This window comes from Mastomys coucha, unplaced genomic scaffold (assembly GCF_008632895.1).
Source record: "Mastomys coucha isolate ucsf_1 unplaced genomic scaffold, UCSF_Mcou_1 pScaffold21, whole genome shotgun sequence".
NCBI lineage: Eukaryota > Metazoa > Chordata > Mammalia > Rodentia > Muridae > Mastomys > Mastomys coucha.
In genome coordinates this window covers 118,610,898-118,629,570 of record NW_022196904.1, presented here as the reverse complement: position 1 = coordinate 118,629,570, position 18,673 = coordinate 118,610,898, and positions in this window count along the sequence as shown.

Genomic DNA, 18,673 nt, shown 5'->3' with positions numbered 1-18,673 from the left:
CCATGCAGAAGTAGGGGAGAGGGTGTTACTTAACTGGTGACGTGCCCTGGCAGGGATGAACACAATCACATGATCACATGAGGATCCAAGTGTCCAGTGCTCTCTCCATCCATCCCCCAAAGCCTTCAGAAAGAGTTTGCCAGTGTACACATTTTATTTTCATCCTTGCAATAAGACAACATGTATTAAATTGAACAGGACAGTTCCTCCCGAAAGTACAGAAGAAACAGTCAAAACTGGGTTATCTGTGCCTACAAGAGCTTTGTGCTCAGGGAAGAAGCAAGAAAACAGCATAAATAGCTGGTGATAGACTATAAATGCTTTTATCCCTCAGTGGAGCTGGCCCATCGGGATCTCAGATCTGCTATTAATTATTTGCTTTAGCAAATTATTAATCACAGCATGAAGGGACTCTAGCCCCTCTTCTTCATTCTTTTCATCAATATGTAAAAAGAAACTCAGCCCAGAATGAAGCCTGCTTCTATACAGGGTGCCAGGAAAGCTATTAAAGGAAGAATACACACATGCATAAGACATTTTCAAGATTTTATGAGCTATGGGGCTTGGGGGATGGCTCAGTGGTTTAAGACCATGTGCGGCTTCTGCAGTGGAACTGCGTTTACTTCCCAGCATCCTCATTGATTGGCTTGCAACTGCCTCCAAGTCCAGCTCCAAAAAGGATCCAAGGAGTCTGGCCTCTGCAGGCATCTGCACTCACATACACATACCCTACACAAACATATGAAACAATTCAAGTAATAGAAAGTAAATCATCTAAAAGATTTTTATGAGCTATCCCACAGAATTAAAGACATCGAAGGAGATCCAAGGAAGGACAAAAGAGCCTGCCACACGTACATTTCACAGATGACATAAATTCATTGGCATGTGTACAGAGTACCACAGACAGTGGGCTGCTGTGTCTGACCCCAAATATTGTATTTTTGTCGCTATAGTACTCAGCAAAAATTCAACACTCTGAAAGTTAATATCCCCTTGGTATCATTTTCCTTTCCACTATATAGGAGATGCTCTGTTTTATGTAAATTATACTTTAAAATTCGACCAACTCATATCTATCACCCATAAACTTATTTTGTGGTATGAATTTGGAAGTTTAAGGATATTCAGGACACAAAGACACTGCACTTGTCGATTTTCTGTTGCTATGATAAAATGCTACGACCTAAAGCGAAGCAAGGAAGGGCATTTCTGGTTTTTTGTTTTGTTTTGTTTTGTTTTTTATCATGGGTTTATTTCAGCATAAGGTTCTGGAAGATACAGTCCATTGTGACAAGGCAGCCTGCAGGGGTGGGTGTGGCAGCTGCAGGTAGGGATGGGTGTGGTGGTAGGGGGCAAGGGTGGGTGTGGCAGTTGCAAAAAAGTGTCTGATCATATTTTCATTATCACAGGAAGCAAGAAGAACAGAAAGTGGGGTGAGGCTATAAGCCTTCAAAACTGACCCCTACTGACACACTTCCTCAAGATGCTCTGGTCTGATGTCAGACCCACAACTACAGTGAAGCCAGGCTGTATCCACAGGGTGCAGGCTGCTATCTGATTGCTCAGCTCCTGTAGCTGCGTGAATGAGCTTGGAAAAATCTTCATTAACTGATGCATTAAGATAATGGAGAAATAATGGCACACATAGGACAATTACTTTCATTATTATGTAGGAATTAAATCAGAACATCTTTTCCCCCACTCACTCCACTCACTCTGTGCAGCTCAGAGAAGGTTCTTGGGGTGTTAAGCTCTCTTTATCTCTCAGATGGGGAAAGTTAAAATAAGTGCTCAAACTTTAGTTCATTATCTCCCAATTCCCAGAACTTTGTGTACATGGGGAGTATATTTGTTTAACTTTTCCCTTCCCAGTGGTTCCCAACTTCCTAATGCTGTGACCCTTTAATACAGTTCCTCATGTTGTGGTGACCCTCAACCATAAAATTATTTTCGTGGCCACTTCATAACTATGTTTGCTACTATTATAAGTAGTATCATAAATATCTGATATGCTGGATATCTGATATATGACTTCCAAAGGGGTTGTGACCCACAGATTGAGAACTGCTGCTCTAACATGTCACAAAGGAGGCTTTGGCAAGATTTATTAAAAAGATGGGAATATGGGGGAGGGTGGCACAAAAGAACTGTAGATTTAAAACTGTCTGGTTAGGTTGGAAGAGGGCCTGTCTGTCCTCTGAAAGCTCAAGACCAAAAGATCCACGGGGACTGTGGCTTCTTTCATCTCAGTGTCCACTGTAGTCTCTGAGTGGAGCCTGAGGAGTGCTCAGAAGCCGAGCGCAAACCTATGCTTCTGGGGACAGAAAGAAGCCACAGGTTAGAGCAGTGTGGGAGTAGGAGACAGGAAAGAAGGAAGGGCTGGTGTGGTCCTGGTGGAGGCTGTGGGGAAGTCTCTCATGAGTTTGCATACTCCTTCAGACTCTTTGAGTGGGCAACAGGTCAATAAACGGCTTCCTTTCAGATCACATATATCACACTGTGCTTTGAAGATGGCTAGCAGACAAGTGTTTGGTCGCATAGACTTTTGCTACATCAAAATATTGAGCTGAAAGTTTGATAGGACAAGCGGATTGGGTTACTAGCTTAAATGCCAAATTGGTGTTCATTGTTTTCTTATGCTGACTGCGTCATAAACATTTTATTTTATTTTTAAAAAGTTTTAGTATTGTCTTAGTTTGTTTTTTAAGATTATTTATTTTACATATATGAGTACACACTGTAGCTGTACAGATAGTTGTGAGCCTTCATCTGGTTGCTGGGAATTGACTTTTAAGACCTCTGCTTGTTCCGGTCAATCCTGCTCACTCTGGTAGACCCTGCTCGCTTAGTCCCTGCTCGCTCTGGCTCAAAGATTTATTTATTATTATAAATAAGTATACTGTAGCTGTCTTCAGACCCACCAGAAGAGGGCATCAGATCTCATTATGGGTGATTGTGAGCCACCATATGGTTACTGCGATTTGAACTCAGAACCTTCAGAAGAGCAGTCGGTGCTCTTACCTACTGAGCCATCTCACCAGCCCCAACATTTTATTTTTTAACTTTGTTTTAGATTGTGGGGCAAGGTTCAAGGCTGGCCTTGAATTCACTGTATAGCTGAAGAAGACCTTGAACTTCTTATCCTTCTGCTTCTATCTCTTGAATGTAGGGATTGCAGATATGCATCACCAGACATGCATTCATGCAATGTAAAGCCAGAACTTTCTGTATACTAGGCAAGCACTCTACCGACTTAGTTATATTCTCAACCTTTGACTTCGGATTTTTGATAATGGCCTGGCTCTGTTAGCTGGCTATATGGCCCATTTTGGGTAAGCATCATCCCCTTAAATATGTATGTATGTCCTAACTTAAAGCACATGTGGTTAAGATATTGTTTGGAGATAAAGATTTTGTAGATGTATCCAATGAAGACGTTCATATCTAGTTACTATAAAGGGAGAGATACATGTATGGAATGGGGACATAGAGTCAGAGACATGAACAAGGAAGGTGGTTATTGGCTGATAAAGGCGGAGAAAAGCAACACAAGCAAGAACTGCCATGGCTGCCCACAGGGAGGCTTCTCCAGAATCTTCATAGGGAGTGTGGTCCTGCTGATGCTATGTTTGTGACTTCCCCTTCTGGACTTCGAGAGGATACATTTCTGATGTTTAAGCCCCACTGCTTGTGGTCACAAGTTCTGGTAATCATTAGCCTGGGAAACTAAATCAGGACCTTAAGCAAACTGCTTCCATCTCCTGTCCCCACCCTAGACTTATCAGGCATGGCTGTCTGCAGGATCTGCCCAAGGCTCCCTGTGGGAATATCGTCTGTAAGCATGTATGACCTTGCTCTTAGGAATGCCAGTGGCTTTTCCTGGAGTCAGATGGCAGCTATATAAAGGGCTAGACAGATATGCCAGTGTTGCTCATGCCTCCACCTTTCAAGGGTTCTCTCGAACCTGGTTCATAATGGATGGTTAGAAATGTTTTGTAGAATGAGAAGGTTATTAAGAATGACCAATAGCGTTCTGCAATGATAGTTGTGGAACATTCCTGGCCAGAAACTGCTCTGAGGGTGAGGCATTGGGTATTCAATCACTGTGAAAGCCTATGTGTGGCTGAGACAAAGGTCTAAAGTATTACACATGTATGTAGAGAAGCCAGAAGTGTCAGGTTGCAGATTTCAGAGGCCAACACAGACTGTCCACAGGGTGTACAAAGAGGCTATGGGTGCCATTTTGCCTGACCAGTCTTAGCTTTACAAAGCCACAAGGCACTTACCTGTAACTCATGCAGTCTTAAGTATGTGCCATGGATATCCCAGATCAGAGGAACTTTACTGGCACAGTCAGTCTTGTACAACTTGTCACAGAGCAGTTTTACTCAAAATAGACTTAGTGAAAACATCTATTCCCAGAAGAGCTTAGAGAGCTATGGGGCAAGCAGAGGGGCATGGTCACAATGGCTGGATAAAAGCTAAGATGTAAGAAGAGGTAGTGTGGACAGCCTTGGATAGGTCATGCTCTTGATGGTTCCTGCAGAGAACACACACACACACCCATATGTACACACACACACACACACAAACACACACATACACACCCACATACCCACACACACAGAGGGAGAAGAGAGAGGTGGGAAAGCAGAGGGAGAGGCAGACAGGGAGAAAGAGGGATGGAATGCCTACTAGTTTTCTGCCAAAAGCTTTTCTCCTTTAACAATTACATTATACAATAAGTTCCTCCATCTTATTTCACTACTGCTGTGGGAGAGAACAGATGATCAGAACTGATTCTCACAGTGCTATGTTTGAATGTGGAATGCTTGAGCACTCAGCCCCAGCTGGTGGTGCTGTTTGGAGAAGTGGACACTCGCTAGAGGAAGTGTGTTGCGGGAATTTAAAAAATGAATCCACCCCGCAAACTTTCCGCTGGGATACGTTCTTGAGCCAGTATTGACCAGCATCACCACGTCCTGGTGGGCTCTTATTATTTTCTCCCAGCTATTAAAAACATCTCACTCACATACAACTCTTTACACACCCCCACAAGCATTCATCTAAATAGCGCCTAAGACCCAGTAAGTAAAGCATGACTCTTAAGACCTTAATATCCAATCAGATTTATATAATAATAAAATCACAATTTATAAGATGCCAATACAATAATTTCAGAACCAAATAATAAAGACAATATTCTAACCCAATTAATCTATTTTGTAAAAAAAACCTTTGCTTGGTTTGTATAACCTCATGGGGTCTGGCTCCTCCTCATCGTCTGTCTCAGTGATAATGATCTACCTCCTCCTGCTTCTCTGACCTTTTTCCTCCTCCAACTCTAGCTCCACCTCTGTATTCCTGTCTAATCAGAGGCCTGTCACTGCCCTAATGTGATTGGACAGAGAAAATGCTGCAGCGGAAGTGCATCATTGTGGGCGGGCCTTGAGGGTTAATAGCCTGGCCCCACTTCCTGGTTGTATTTCTTTCTTCCTGAATGGAAATACAATACAAACCAGGTACCTTCTGCTCCTGCTGCCAGGCTTTCCTGACTATTGCCAAATCTTCTTCACCATAACAGAACAATTCCTTTGAACAATGAGCCAAAATAATCCCTTCCTCCCTTAAGTTGCTTCTCATCAGGTATTTGGTCACAGCAGAGAGGAAACTCATTAACAGAAGCTGGTAATTCAAGAGCCACTGGGAGAATAGGGCTCATTTGGCTTACAGTTTGAGGGTCCAGTCCATCATGGTGGCCGGAGAGTGAGGCAGCTGGTCACACTGTGTTCGCAGTCAGGAAGCAGCTCGCGATGCATGCTGATGCTCAGCTTGCTTTCTCCTTTTTACTGAGGATTCCAGTGGATGGATGGTGCTAATCACATTTCATTTGCTTCTCCCCACTTCAGCTCTCTAGAACTCCCTCACAGCCATGCCCAGAGCTTTGCAAGTGGGGGATTCTAGCTCCTGTCAGCTTGACAGTCACAGTAACTACTACACCCCCACTGAAGGCTCTGGCAGGGTAATTGCTGTGCCTGGACTCTGCAGTCACACTCGGAATAAATTCAGTGGTTTCTCTGATTTCCAGGCCCTGGTGAGCATGTAAAAAGAGGATCCTGTGAGCTGCTTTCTCTTGTCTTTCCAATAATGGCTCTCAACAGTGGGAAAGAGGAGGCCGCGGACACCTGCGCATGCGCGTGAGTAACCAGAACCAGCGACACACTAGACATCAAGTTTAGCAGCTTTTTTCTGCAGACACTTCATGCTCCCAAGCTGTCTCTCAGGGTCACTATGGATGCTGTCTCCTTCCTTCTAGTACCATCTGACCATGTCAGCTTTCTTCCTTGCTCGGCCCCTCTGTGCCCACTCACTTCTACACTTGATCTTAGTCAAAAGGCCAAGAAGCGATGCCCGCTCACTTCTGAAGGCCCTCTGCTCCTAAGACTCGAGAGATTCTCAAGGCTCTTCCCCCACCTCTAAGTGCTTAATCCTAATTAGCTATTAAAGTTATTGTTCTATAAACATTTCCAAGAGCATTTAGGTTTTCTCTGAACTATTTTTAGCAACCATGTAAATTAAGTGATCTCTGGGGCAAATTCCTGTATTAACACACTGTCAACGTGTTTGTGTCTTGGAGAAAAAGATAACTGGATGGGAATGGGAGCATCTCTGGCATGAACTAGAAACCTAGGACAATGGAAACTCCCAGGAATCCCATGAGGGTGCCTCTAGCTAAGACTCCTAGCAATGGGGAATGTGGAGCCTGAACAGACCATCTCCTGTAACCAGGCAAGACTTCCAATGGAGGGATTGGGACACCAACCCAACAACAAAACCACTCTTCTCACCTTCTTCATGCATTAAATCTTTCTCTGCTACTTTTGTGTCTGGTCATGCTTATTGTAGCTTTGAACTTACCAAAAATGCAAGCTTGTTGTGAGGAAGTGTCTTAGTCAGGGTTTCTATTCCTGCACAAACATCAGGACCAAGAAGCAAGTTGGGGAGGAAAGGGTTTATTTAGCTTACTTCCACATTGCTGTTGATCACCAGAGGAAGTCAGGACTGGAATTCAAGCAGGTCAAGAAGCAGGAGCTGATGCAGAGGCCATGGAGAGATGTTTTTTTATTGGCTTGCTTCTCCTGGCTTGCTCAACCTGCTCTCTTATAGAACCCAAGACTTCCAGCCCAGGGATGGCACCACGCACAAGGGGCCCTATCCCCTTGATCACTAATTGAGAAAATGCCCCACAGTTGGATCTCATGGAGGCACTTCCCCAACTGAAGCTCCCTTCTCTGTGATAACTCCAGCCTGTGTCATGGAAGTTATGGAGACACGGGAAGGGACAGGACCCCCTCACTCAGAAGTCTATTGAAACCACTCAGGAGCTAAGAAGCTAGACTTACCATACAATTAGCATCCCCTTAGAAGACTGACAGGGTAGTCAGTGTTCCTCTTATATACTGATGTGTTAGGGTAAAACAGGAATGGTGCCAGCTTGAGACATTCAGTTGAGGTCTGAATGTATATGACCTTGGGTTTGACCATACTTCTTTCCCCAGACATTTCCAGGGAATGACAACAGAATAGTTAACTCTTATAGTGAAGTATCGGTGACTGTATCCATCAGCTGGCATAAGCAGAAGATGCTCAGGACTTCACTTTGTCCTCTCTCAGCATCTCAAATGAGCTGTAGCCATCCATGAGGCTGAGGGGCTGGGGAAAGAAGGACTGTTCTGTCTCTTTATCTGCAACCAGGCTACTCTGCAAGGCAAGGCTTATCTCCCTCCAGGCTGCACTCTACTGGGCCCTGGTCCCAGAGGCTCCAGCCCTCTGCAAATGCAGGATTCAGAGATTTATATCTACCTGAGCCCGCATGCTGCTTCATGCTGGGGAGCACTATGGCTGGGCTCGAGGAAGGGAATGGCAAGATGAGCCCTACAGTTTGAAAAGACTGTTTGGGATGCAGCATGCATCTGCCTTCGAGGAAATTGTTAGGTCTGAGGCAACTGCATTTCAGGCAACCTCTATATATCCTGCTTAGGCCTGAACATCCTCTTTTGGCACAGCAGATGCTGAGACAAAATCCTCTACATGGTAAAGGCAGAAAATAGTTGCTGAGTTAGGCAGTTTTTAGAGCAACGAAGCCACAGTTGGCCACATATTTTCCTCTCCCTACAAGTCCACTTTCATTGATCTTGCCTCATTCTACTTCTTCTTTTTTTTTTTTAAGATTTATTTATTATTATATGTAAGTACACTATAGCTGTCTTCAGACACACCAAAAGAGGTGGTCAAATCTCATTCTGGATGGTTGTGAGCCACCATGTGGTTGCTAGGAGTTGGAACTCAGGACCTTTGGAAGAGCAGTCACTGCTCTTAACTGCTGAGCCATCTCTCCAGCCCACTTCATTCTACTTCTGCCCCCCTAACTCTACCAAGTCCCTCTGCCCACTTTCATTTCTCCCAAGACCACACAGCGAGGACAGATAAGATCAATGGTGTAAGAACTGAATTATTTTCTGTCACTTTCTCTCTCTGACGAAGGCAGAGTGGAAAGGGGGCATGAGTGGAAAGAATTCGGGACAGAAAGTCTCAGCATCTGGAGTTTCCCTGTTTTGTCCCCATCCTCTTCCCTGGAAGGGAGGACCAGCCAGCCTCCCACTCTCTGTAGGAGAGAGGCCACGCTGTTAAGTTCCCTGCAGTCCCGCTGGGGTTAAGACTGGAACAAGCAAGCTGCTCCTGGCTCTCACACTATGGTGCTTTCTGAATTAATTTCCAAGTTGGTTATTTAAGTTAAGTTCCAACTGCAGCTGCTTTGAAGGAAGCCTGGCTTTCTCCAGAAGTTTTAATGAGTGGCCAAGGTGCTGGTTCATCAGAAGGCTGCTTCCCCAGGAAGCCTCCAAAAGGCATAGCAGGGATAACCAGTGGAGAATCCCCAGGGCCTCCTGAAGTGGGCATTCCATCAATGTGAGGAGCCCAAGAGTGGCCTCATAGAGCTTCAACAGTTGGCTCTGCCTCAGTCAGGAGCCCTGGGCTAGAGCAGGGAATTTGCCTTCTTTGAAATGCAGCTTTACTTAGCTTCCTATTTGAAATTTTATTGCAAACTTTTATGATGGTGTACATAGCAATTAGAAATAAGGAAGAAATAGGCATCTCTTAAAAAAAAACACCTCTTTTTTACAACACGCCACAAAATAGCAAGTTGTGTACATTGATAAAACCCTTTTAATTGCACCATCTATATAAGATCCATAAATAGCTACTATTTATTGAAGACTTACCAAATGTCAAGGCTTTCCATGTATTATCTAATCAGATCCTCCCCAAAAAATTGTAAGGAAAGTAATATTTTAAGATCCAACTATATAAATGAGAAAAACAATATCAAAGAAAATGTAAGTGAACTCCTCAAATCCCAGAATCAGTAAGAATCAAAACCAAGCCATGAATGCAGTTCCTGTAACTCTAAAAAAACCATTGACAATGACTGATTATTTCCTAAAATGGGTCATTCTCTTCATCTTAGATGATCTGTAATAAAAAACATAATAAATATAATTTGCATATATAATACATGTGAAGAATATTTTATTGGAAACCAGCCAGCTAATGAGAATTTTTAAAAGAACACAACCTGAACAAAGTCATGTACATTTTTATTTCCATCTATTTCATTCTCTGATGTATTTCAAAGTCCGCTTTGCAGGGCTCTTCATCTGCCTCTAATCTTTGAAAATACTCTGGGGCCCAATTGTTCAGTCACTTAATGAATCTCATTCCCTTGGAGATTCTCTACCTGGCTTAATAACGTCTTTTAAGACAGTCAAGTCACTGGCTGCATGGAATCACACAGGCATGCATGGCTGTAAGTCAACTGTAATATCCTCAGATTTCATAATGGGCTGGTGTTTGTGTTTTGTTTTGCTGACTCTGGGGTACATGAACTTTTTACAAGGATCAATGTGTCAGCATAAAGGGAAATCTTTGTAAAGCTTTGCTTTCTGATTCACATTTCGGGGACTGGGAATGTTTGGAAATACGTAACTTCCAAGTGCTGAGCAGACACTTTTTACTAAAGGTCACACTGGCCATGGGAAAATGGCCATGGGGGCTGCGTGGCACTCCATTCATCTTTGTGGTTCAATTAATCTTACAGTTGCAGAGCATGAGAGTGGGTGGAGATCAAGCCCAAGCCTGGAACTCAGCCTCTGAATCTGAAACAGCACAGGATTTCTCAAGGCAGCAGGAAGAGGCTCAGCAACCAAAAGCACTGCTGACTGTCTGGGGGATCTGCATTTGGATTCCAACACCTACAACAGGTGGCCCAGAAGTGCCTGTAAGCCCAGCTCCAAGGGATCCAATGCCCTTAGCTTTCTTTAACACCCTCTTCTGGTCTCTGCACATTTGGCATATACTCACATGCATATATATGCATAGAAATAAAAATGTAAAACCAAAAAGAATCAGAAGAAAACAGCCACAGATTCTGCTGGTGCTATGACTTCTAATAGTACTACCATCTCAAGAGTATCTATGGCAGAGGCTCTCAAACTGTAGGTCAAGACCCCTTCAGGGACCAAATGACCCTTTCACAAGGGTAGCCTAAAACCATCCTGCCTATGAGATACTTACATTAAGATTCATTACAGTATCAAAATCACAGTTATATAGTAGTAACAAAGGTAATTTATGGTGTGTGGGGTCACCACAATATGAGGAACTGTGTTAAAGGGTCTCTTGCAGCAATAGGAAGGTTGAGAACCATGGGTCCATGGGATCTTCCAGATTTCCAAGGCTACTAACCCATTTTAATTTGTGTTTATAGCTTAACATATGGGTCACAGCATTGGTCTTGGCAAGCTACAGTCAAAGATGGAGAGTTCTCATTATATAGGTTATAAGCTTTGGCTCACTTATCTTCAGAGTTTATTGTCAGAAATAAAGAACTCTTGCCTTTCCTTATTGATGATGTTAGATTTGAAAGCATGTGGTTCTCAGTATCTCTGCTCTCCTCCACAACATCTAGCTCCTGAGTGTGATGCAAAGCTATGCTCAGCACTGAGAAGATACCCAGTAACCAAAGATAGACCCTGTATCCTCCTGACCTATTATCCAGTGTTATTGTTTCTTGGCATTGGAACATTCTCACCCGGAGGGATTAGGGGGGTGGAGTTACAAGGTACATGAAGCGGACAAAAAACTAGCAAAGTGCAAGGTCCTTCATTGATGTTATGTAAGTAGTAACGTTCTTGTTGGGGGATAGAGAGTCTTCAGTGGTGTAGCCACCTGCAAGTTGCAGCTCACCTGCATTTCAGCCATTCCGGGTAGGCTTTTCAGGGACATAGCTTCTGTGATCACCCATGCTCCTGTAAGTACCCACAGTAAATACAAGCTGGGCTTACATAGACTCATTTATCTGCTCTGTGTTACTTTCTTTATCTGGGGTGATGAGAAATGAGCTCAAAGGAAAAGCCATGCAACAAGTGGGACCAACACAGAGCCACAGTGCCACCAACTCTGTCCCACATAGTAGCAAGCTCCCTCGCACAACTTCTGTACTAAATCCAGCCTTTCATGCTGTGAGGCAGATTCCTTTTTACTCCATTGTCTTATGAGAAAATAGAGGCTCTGGGAAGTAACCCCCCATGTCTATACGGGGCTGCAAAAGCTATTGCAGAAGATAGAGCAGAGGCTTGTCCTCACGTCTACCCAACTGCAGAGCCCTGGGGGGCTACATCTCTATGCACTGCTGTTTCTACACAGTACAGCTTCTAATGAGGGAGATACTCAGATAGGGTGTCCTGCACAGAATCTGCGGAGAGGTGTGTGGTAGGAAGGAGCCAGAGGTCTATCTGTGAAGTATTGTTCTCTCCCCACTCCTACAATCTCACCCCCATGCTGGGAGAAACCATGTTCCTATCACCCCAGAAAACATGGCCTCCAGGTCAAAGACAGGAACTCTGCAGAAACAGTAGTAGTTAGAATATAAAGATTACTCCCCTAGGCCACCCAAGCCACAGTTCCCACAGTGTGACATAAAGAGGTAACATATGCCCCAATGTTGCTGGTGGATTACATTCTAGGAGAAGAACTAGGGGGAAAAACATTTTTAAAATAACAATAGCTACACCTGCTCTTGCTCTTCCTTCCTGAGCTGGAAATGAATCTTCCCTTCACTCCCGAGGGAAATGCCACGTCTGCCTTCTGAGCTATGCACGAGACAGATGTCCAGGGAAGGAGCTTGTGATGAAGACAGTCATGCCTCTGCTTACAAGACACATGAGAACATGAGAAATTACTGGAGCTGTTTTCCCATAATGACAAGACACGAGTAATATGCTAGGAAAAGTGAAGCAGGTGGCAGAACAGAATGACTTCATCTTTATAAAACACTGCTTTTTTATATAATTATTTTGAAAGAGGTAGAAGAACATTTGTAAACTTAGATTTTTTTTTAAATCTACTTTTTAATAAGGGTTCTCAAACTCTTCTAGCCAACCATCCAAAGGTAGGGGAGAAAAGATGGGAAATAGGACAAGGACCTGTTTAGGGGTAGTTCTCTGGGGTGATTCTAATCTTTGTTTGTCAGGACACCAGCGGTCCGGTTCACAGTGTCAGGATAGCAAAAACAAGTCAGCAACAGTGAGACAATCCAACAGAAACAGTCAGGCCTCCAGTGAATCAGCAGGAGCCAGCGGCAGCCTGCAGAACCAGCCAGGATTTCTGAACTTCTCTGCCGTACCTATCTCAATGAAGATCAGCCAAGACTCAAGACCAGCAAAGCGTTGCAAGGCTTCGCAAGCGCCCCGTCACTGTCCGTTGAGTCCTGTTTATACTCTCTCCAAACATCACGTGTCCTCACACAGGTCTTGCTTCAGCAAGACACCACGTGAGTCTCCATCACATGACACGGCCAGAGACTTCCACTTCAAACATTCATCCAGATTTCAAGAAAGAAGAGGTAACGTTTATTGGTTTTTAGCTTAAATTTTTGAGTTAACATATATTACTAGTGATATTAAATTTTTAAATAAAAAGTAACCCCAAATGCTCAATTGAATAACTGAGAGGACCCTTACAGTTCCATTGCTGCTTTGTGCGTGGACATGTAACACAGGTCGGCTCTACACAGCATTTTATGTTCTTGTAGGAGACCTGACTCTGATGCTGATGCTGATGCCGATGCTGGTGCTGTGCCGGTACCGATGCCGGTGCTGATACTGATGGCAATACCGATTCTGGTGCTGATGCCGATGTTGGTGGCAAGAGAACACTTCCTTAAGCATCAAACTGCCTGAAAACTCTTATCTTCCATGGAATGGCAAAAGTGGCACATGGACACCCCTCACCTTACTCATCCTCAACAAGTACAGTACAAAGGATTAGGTCATTTCTGCACTCCCATCAGTCAGACAGATCGATCTGAATAGACCTCCAGAGGAGGCATTATTTTACTGTCTGCATTGATCCAAACAACTAAAAGTATTATAAATTATTTGTAGTACTCAAGTCCTTTTTATACTTTTATGGTTCCTCCACACTACAAATATTTTTTGGTTTAAGGGTTTAGATCAATATACCATGCATGTACAGATACCACACTCCATATACACAATAACATCCACACATACCATACACACAAACAACCCCCACACCACACAACCCCTCACTCCATCCTCTTCACACACATATACATGCATATATTCCCCAATGTATAGTTCCCCATGCCCAAGTTCTTATCTTTAAACAGGAATAATCATCCCCTAATTACCTCACAATCTAAGGTTGATATAAGATAAAATAAAAGGAAAGATCTTTTAGCATAATGTCTGGCATATAACTATTAGATAATGTCAAATTTTCTGTAATGAGTAAATAACACTCTATACTAAACCAAAATAAAAGTGAACTTTAACTTTAAACCTCTTCCTTATTCTCTAAATGTCAATACACCTATTTTTTCTGGATGTTACTGCCTGTGAAATTTACCATAACTTAAAGCATAAAGAGCCAAGACATTTCTAATAGCTGCTTTTTAAGAGAGCTCAAACTACTAGGAAAGAGACTGACTTTTTAATAAGTGCTTCAATCTATAAAACTGTAGAAACAGTCTGGTCACTTCACTAATTGCTTGCCAGCCTGTCCTACAAGCATGATCAGAAAGATATGTGCCACTTGCCTGGGATCCCACACAGTAGATACTCTTTGGATTTTAATGTCAGAAGGCCATGCTCCTGAGCTGGAGGCCCATGAGGCTACTGCAGAACTCTGAAGCAGCAGCCCTTGAAGAAGCCCTGCACAGAGGAAGGGAGGATGAAGTGAGAGCCTCTACCGCCCACTCTTGGACTCCTTCATTACTCACAGTATTTTCCTTTGTCATTTTGTATCGTGGGTTAGAGAGATGGGGAAGAGGGTTGGCTTGGGTCACCTCTGTCTAGTCACCTACAGCTGGGAAAGCAAGGGCACATTATAGACGTGTGGCTGCTGGGGCTCATGCTTCTGTATTTTGTGTGTGTGTGTGTGTGTGTGTGTGTGTGTGTGTGTGTGTGTGTGTGTACCTGTGTGTAGCAAGTGGAATGGTGGAGAGGGTTGATTCTCATGGATCTATTGCTGATCTGACATCTCCATAGGTCTTATCTAGACTCACTCTGGTTCTAAAGGAACCATTTTTCTCATATCTTACATTATTCTGGATAATGTCCACTCTCCGAACTTCAGTGTCCTAACCAGAAATACTTTGGTGATACTGAAGAGCCTTTGAGCTTTAACAGAACCCAACATGCCATCCAGCACTGGGGAGATGGTCTTAAAAGTACAGTGTTGAGGACAGGGGACAGGTCCTACATGGAAAGACTGACTACAATAGAATTGCCAAGAACAAACCCTCTCCCAAATACACCATTTTTTGTAGATTAATGCATTGTCTAAGTTGGTTTAATAGGGCTTTTCCTCTTTGGAAAGTATATTTTCCTACTCTGTGCAGTTTCATGGTGTTTGAGGACAGAGTGCCCTCATCCCACCATTCCTCTTCTACAATGCTTTGCTACAACCCATGTACCTCAATGAACTAATTACCTGCTGGGGCAAGGAACTTAGCCCCTGGATGGGGTGTAGTATGGGGTTTAACCTTGACTTGCGGTTAAATGTACCTTCCATGTTGACTCTACCAAGTGGGCTTCCCTAGATGTGCCATGTCACAGAGTCCGTGTTTCTAGTCACCGAGAGTTCTGCGATCTCTAGGCTGGGTGACAGAATAACCAAAATCGGTAATTATTTTGTTTGAACTACTTCTTTCATTTCAGAAGCTTGAAATCTTCAGTGGAAATAAATACCCTGTGTTCTTCATACTACTCCTCTGAGAAAAACTAGGAGCATCTCATAGACCAAGTTCTATAGGAAACATCGCCCTCCAAGACATTCACTTTCTACTGAATTATTAGGTAGAGATGAGAACCACTTTCCCCAACAACCTCAGTCTCCCAAGACCCAAAATCTTCATTGTATCACCAGGGTTACTTGTATTTTTGGTGCCGATATCACTATTATCTAGCTATCCAGGCTCTTACGATTTAAGGGTTACACAAATAGGATCTCCACAAATGAGGTCATCATTCAGAAGAGGTTTTTTTTTTCTAATGCAAGATTAGTTTTATATCCATAAAAGATGCTTTCTACTCAGAAAGACAATTTCGTTTTATTGCTTTTTCTTTCTTCCTTCCATTCCTCCTCTATCTTTCTCAGTTTCTCCCTCCTCCTCTCCTCTCCCATCCCCTTCCATCTCTTCCCTCCTCCCCATTCCATCTCTTCACCCCTTTCCTTCCTTGTACTTCCCTCCCTCTTCTCTCCTCTTCTTTCTGTCCTTTCTCCTTCCTTCCCGTTCCTCTTTCATCTTCCTTTTTTTCTTCCCATCTCTAGTGCTTAAGATAGAGCCCAGTGCCTCATGCCTTCCAAGCCAGTGTTCTATCATGAGGCTCATTCCAAAGCCCTTGTTCAAGCCTCTTGACCAACAAAAGGAATGAACACTGATAGTCATAAGATCAAGGTCCATTCATTAATGGCTTACCCTAGTATCTAAGACCACATTATCTCACAGCATAAACACAGTGACTAGCTGCTGAAATGTCAAAGGTAGGATCATCAAGAGCATGGACAGCTGTAAAGTGGTAGTGAAAAAGGATTTCCAAGGCCGTTCGTTTAGAGAAAGGGTGAACATGGGATGAGCTCCTCTGCTTTGGAGAAGTCTATATGTGTAATGGCTATTCCTGGTTGTCAACTTGACTATATTTGGAGTGAACTACGGTCCAGAATTGGAAAGCTCACTTATGATCTAGATCTTGAGGCTGGGAGATGCAAATTTCTGATCTGGATCTTGGCATGGAGATCTTGAGGCATAGTGGCTATGAATCCCAGAAGACTAAAGCAAGTTCTCTGAGTTCAAGGTCAGTCTGGGACAAAACAAGTCCCAGATCTAGGTGTGGTGGTACACACCTTTAATCTGGGCCACACCTTCTGCTGGAGACCTACATAAGGACATTGGAAGAAGAAAGATTTGCTCTTCTTTGCCTGTTTGCATTTACTTGCCAGCACATCTGTTTGGAATCTACTAGACTGGTGGGACTGAGCAACTACTAGATCCTTGGACTTTGCATTCATGGCTGATTATTGTTGGGGGGTTGGACTACAGACTGTAGGCCACTATTCTGCTAGCAGCTTTTACATAAAGATGTAGAACTTTCAGCTCCTCCTGTACCATACCTGCCTGAATGCTGCCATGTTTCTGCCTTAATGTTACTGAACTGAAACTCTGAACCTGTAACCCAGCCCCAATTAAATGTTGTTCTTTAGAAGACTTGTCTTGGTCATGGTGTCTGTTCACAGCAGTAAAACCCTAAGACAATATCACAGTCTTCTTGATTGTCAATCAGACCAGATTGAGAAGCACCTTCATAATCAATAAAGAGTACATGTGTTTATGTGTGTTTGTGTGTGTGTGTGTATGCAAGTATGCATGACTGTGAGTCTCTCTCTCTCTCTCTCTCTCTCTCTCTCTCTCTCTCTCTCTCTGTGTGTGTGTGTGTGTGTGTGTGTGTGTGTGCTTGTATCTGTGTCTGTATTGTTTTCACAGATAATTAAGTATGCTCTCAATATTAGTGGCACCTTTCCATGGGCTGGATGTCCAGGTGAGATAGGAGAAATTCAGGATATGGTTTTGTGGTATAATTTGTACTAATATAAGCTGCACCACCCCTTCTTCCCCCCTCTCTTATTCTTGGCCACAGTAATGTGAGGTATTCTGCTTCACACCTCCACCATGACAATGAGAGTGAGCCAAATGAATCTATTGCCCTGTAAATTGTTTTTCTTAGGATTTTCTACAGCAATTAAAAGTCAAAATAACTAGGACCTTGGTACTCAGGTGGATTAGTTGCTGTGAGTACCTGACAATTGTTTTCAGAAGTTTCTAGAAGTGGTTTGTAGGGGGAATTTGGAAAAGTTTGGGAATTCAGGCTAGAACAGCTCTATGGGTCATTCTGCTGAGTACTCAGAAATTTCAGGAATTGTCCAGATTCCCACCCATCCAGACTCAAGCACATAAAGGTTTTAATTCATTTGAAAGATTTTGCTTTGAGAAGAGAGCTCCAGAGCTCTCCTCCTTGTTTGCAGTGATCCAACTAGAAGAGGCAGTAAGGAAGCAGTTTCTTGCACTCAGTCGCTCACTTAGACACTTGGAGTCCACTATAGCTGTGGTCTAAGGGGCCCATCAACTATTCAGACAACCCTGGAGTCATCCACACAGCCTTGACTTTTCAGGTGTGCACAATGCAACAGTTATGGTGTCATGGAAGATTCCATCCCGATTCTGGATTTCATCCAGACAGCATACAATCCACAGTCCCTGTTGGTAGCTCTTCCAGGGACAATAGTTGAAGTATGAGAGGGAAGCTTGAGATGTAACTATTGAGGTCTCAGAATGTTACCCAGGAGAGCAATGAGGAATATCTTCCAAGAAAAGCTGCTAGGGAGTAAGCAGACCCAGCCTAAAAGATAGGCCATGCTGACTTCAACTCATAAGGTCATAAAGTCAGGGTTGCCTAAGTGCTCAGGAACTTCAGGCCACTATGTGTACTCAATGCCAGATGAACCACAGAAGCTGATGTTTCTCATTCTGAAGCTTGGCTGTGATTTCAATACATCTTCATTTGCTATCCTCCTCCTCTTCCCTTTTGGAGTAGGATTGTTTTACTCTTCGCTACTGCGGATTAGCAATACATGAGTTGACTTTCAATTTTTACATTAATTTACAACTAAAAAAAGTATCTCAAGTCTCAAAAAAGACCCTGAACCTGGTCTTTTGAATAATATTGAAGCATTAAGTCCAGATTCTTGGTAATAGACCAAATGCATTCTGCATTTCAAGATGAACATGAATTTGGGAGGTGGGTTAGAGTAGAAATAGACTGATAATGGTTTAAGAAGATATATTTGGGTGTCAAGTTGACAAGAAGTAGAATTGTTATAATTGATCTTCATGGTAAACTTGATTAAATTAAGAAGCACCTCTGGGTGTTTCTAGTCAGGATTAACCAACATGAAAGACTCAGTCGCTGAATCTAAAATCATGATAGTACCTACTTTGGGTTGTTTTGTAGGTGAAATGATCTCTTATTGT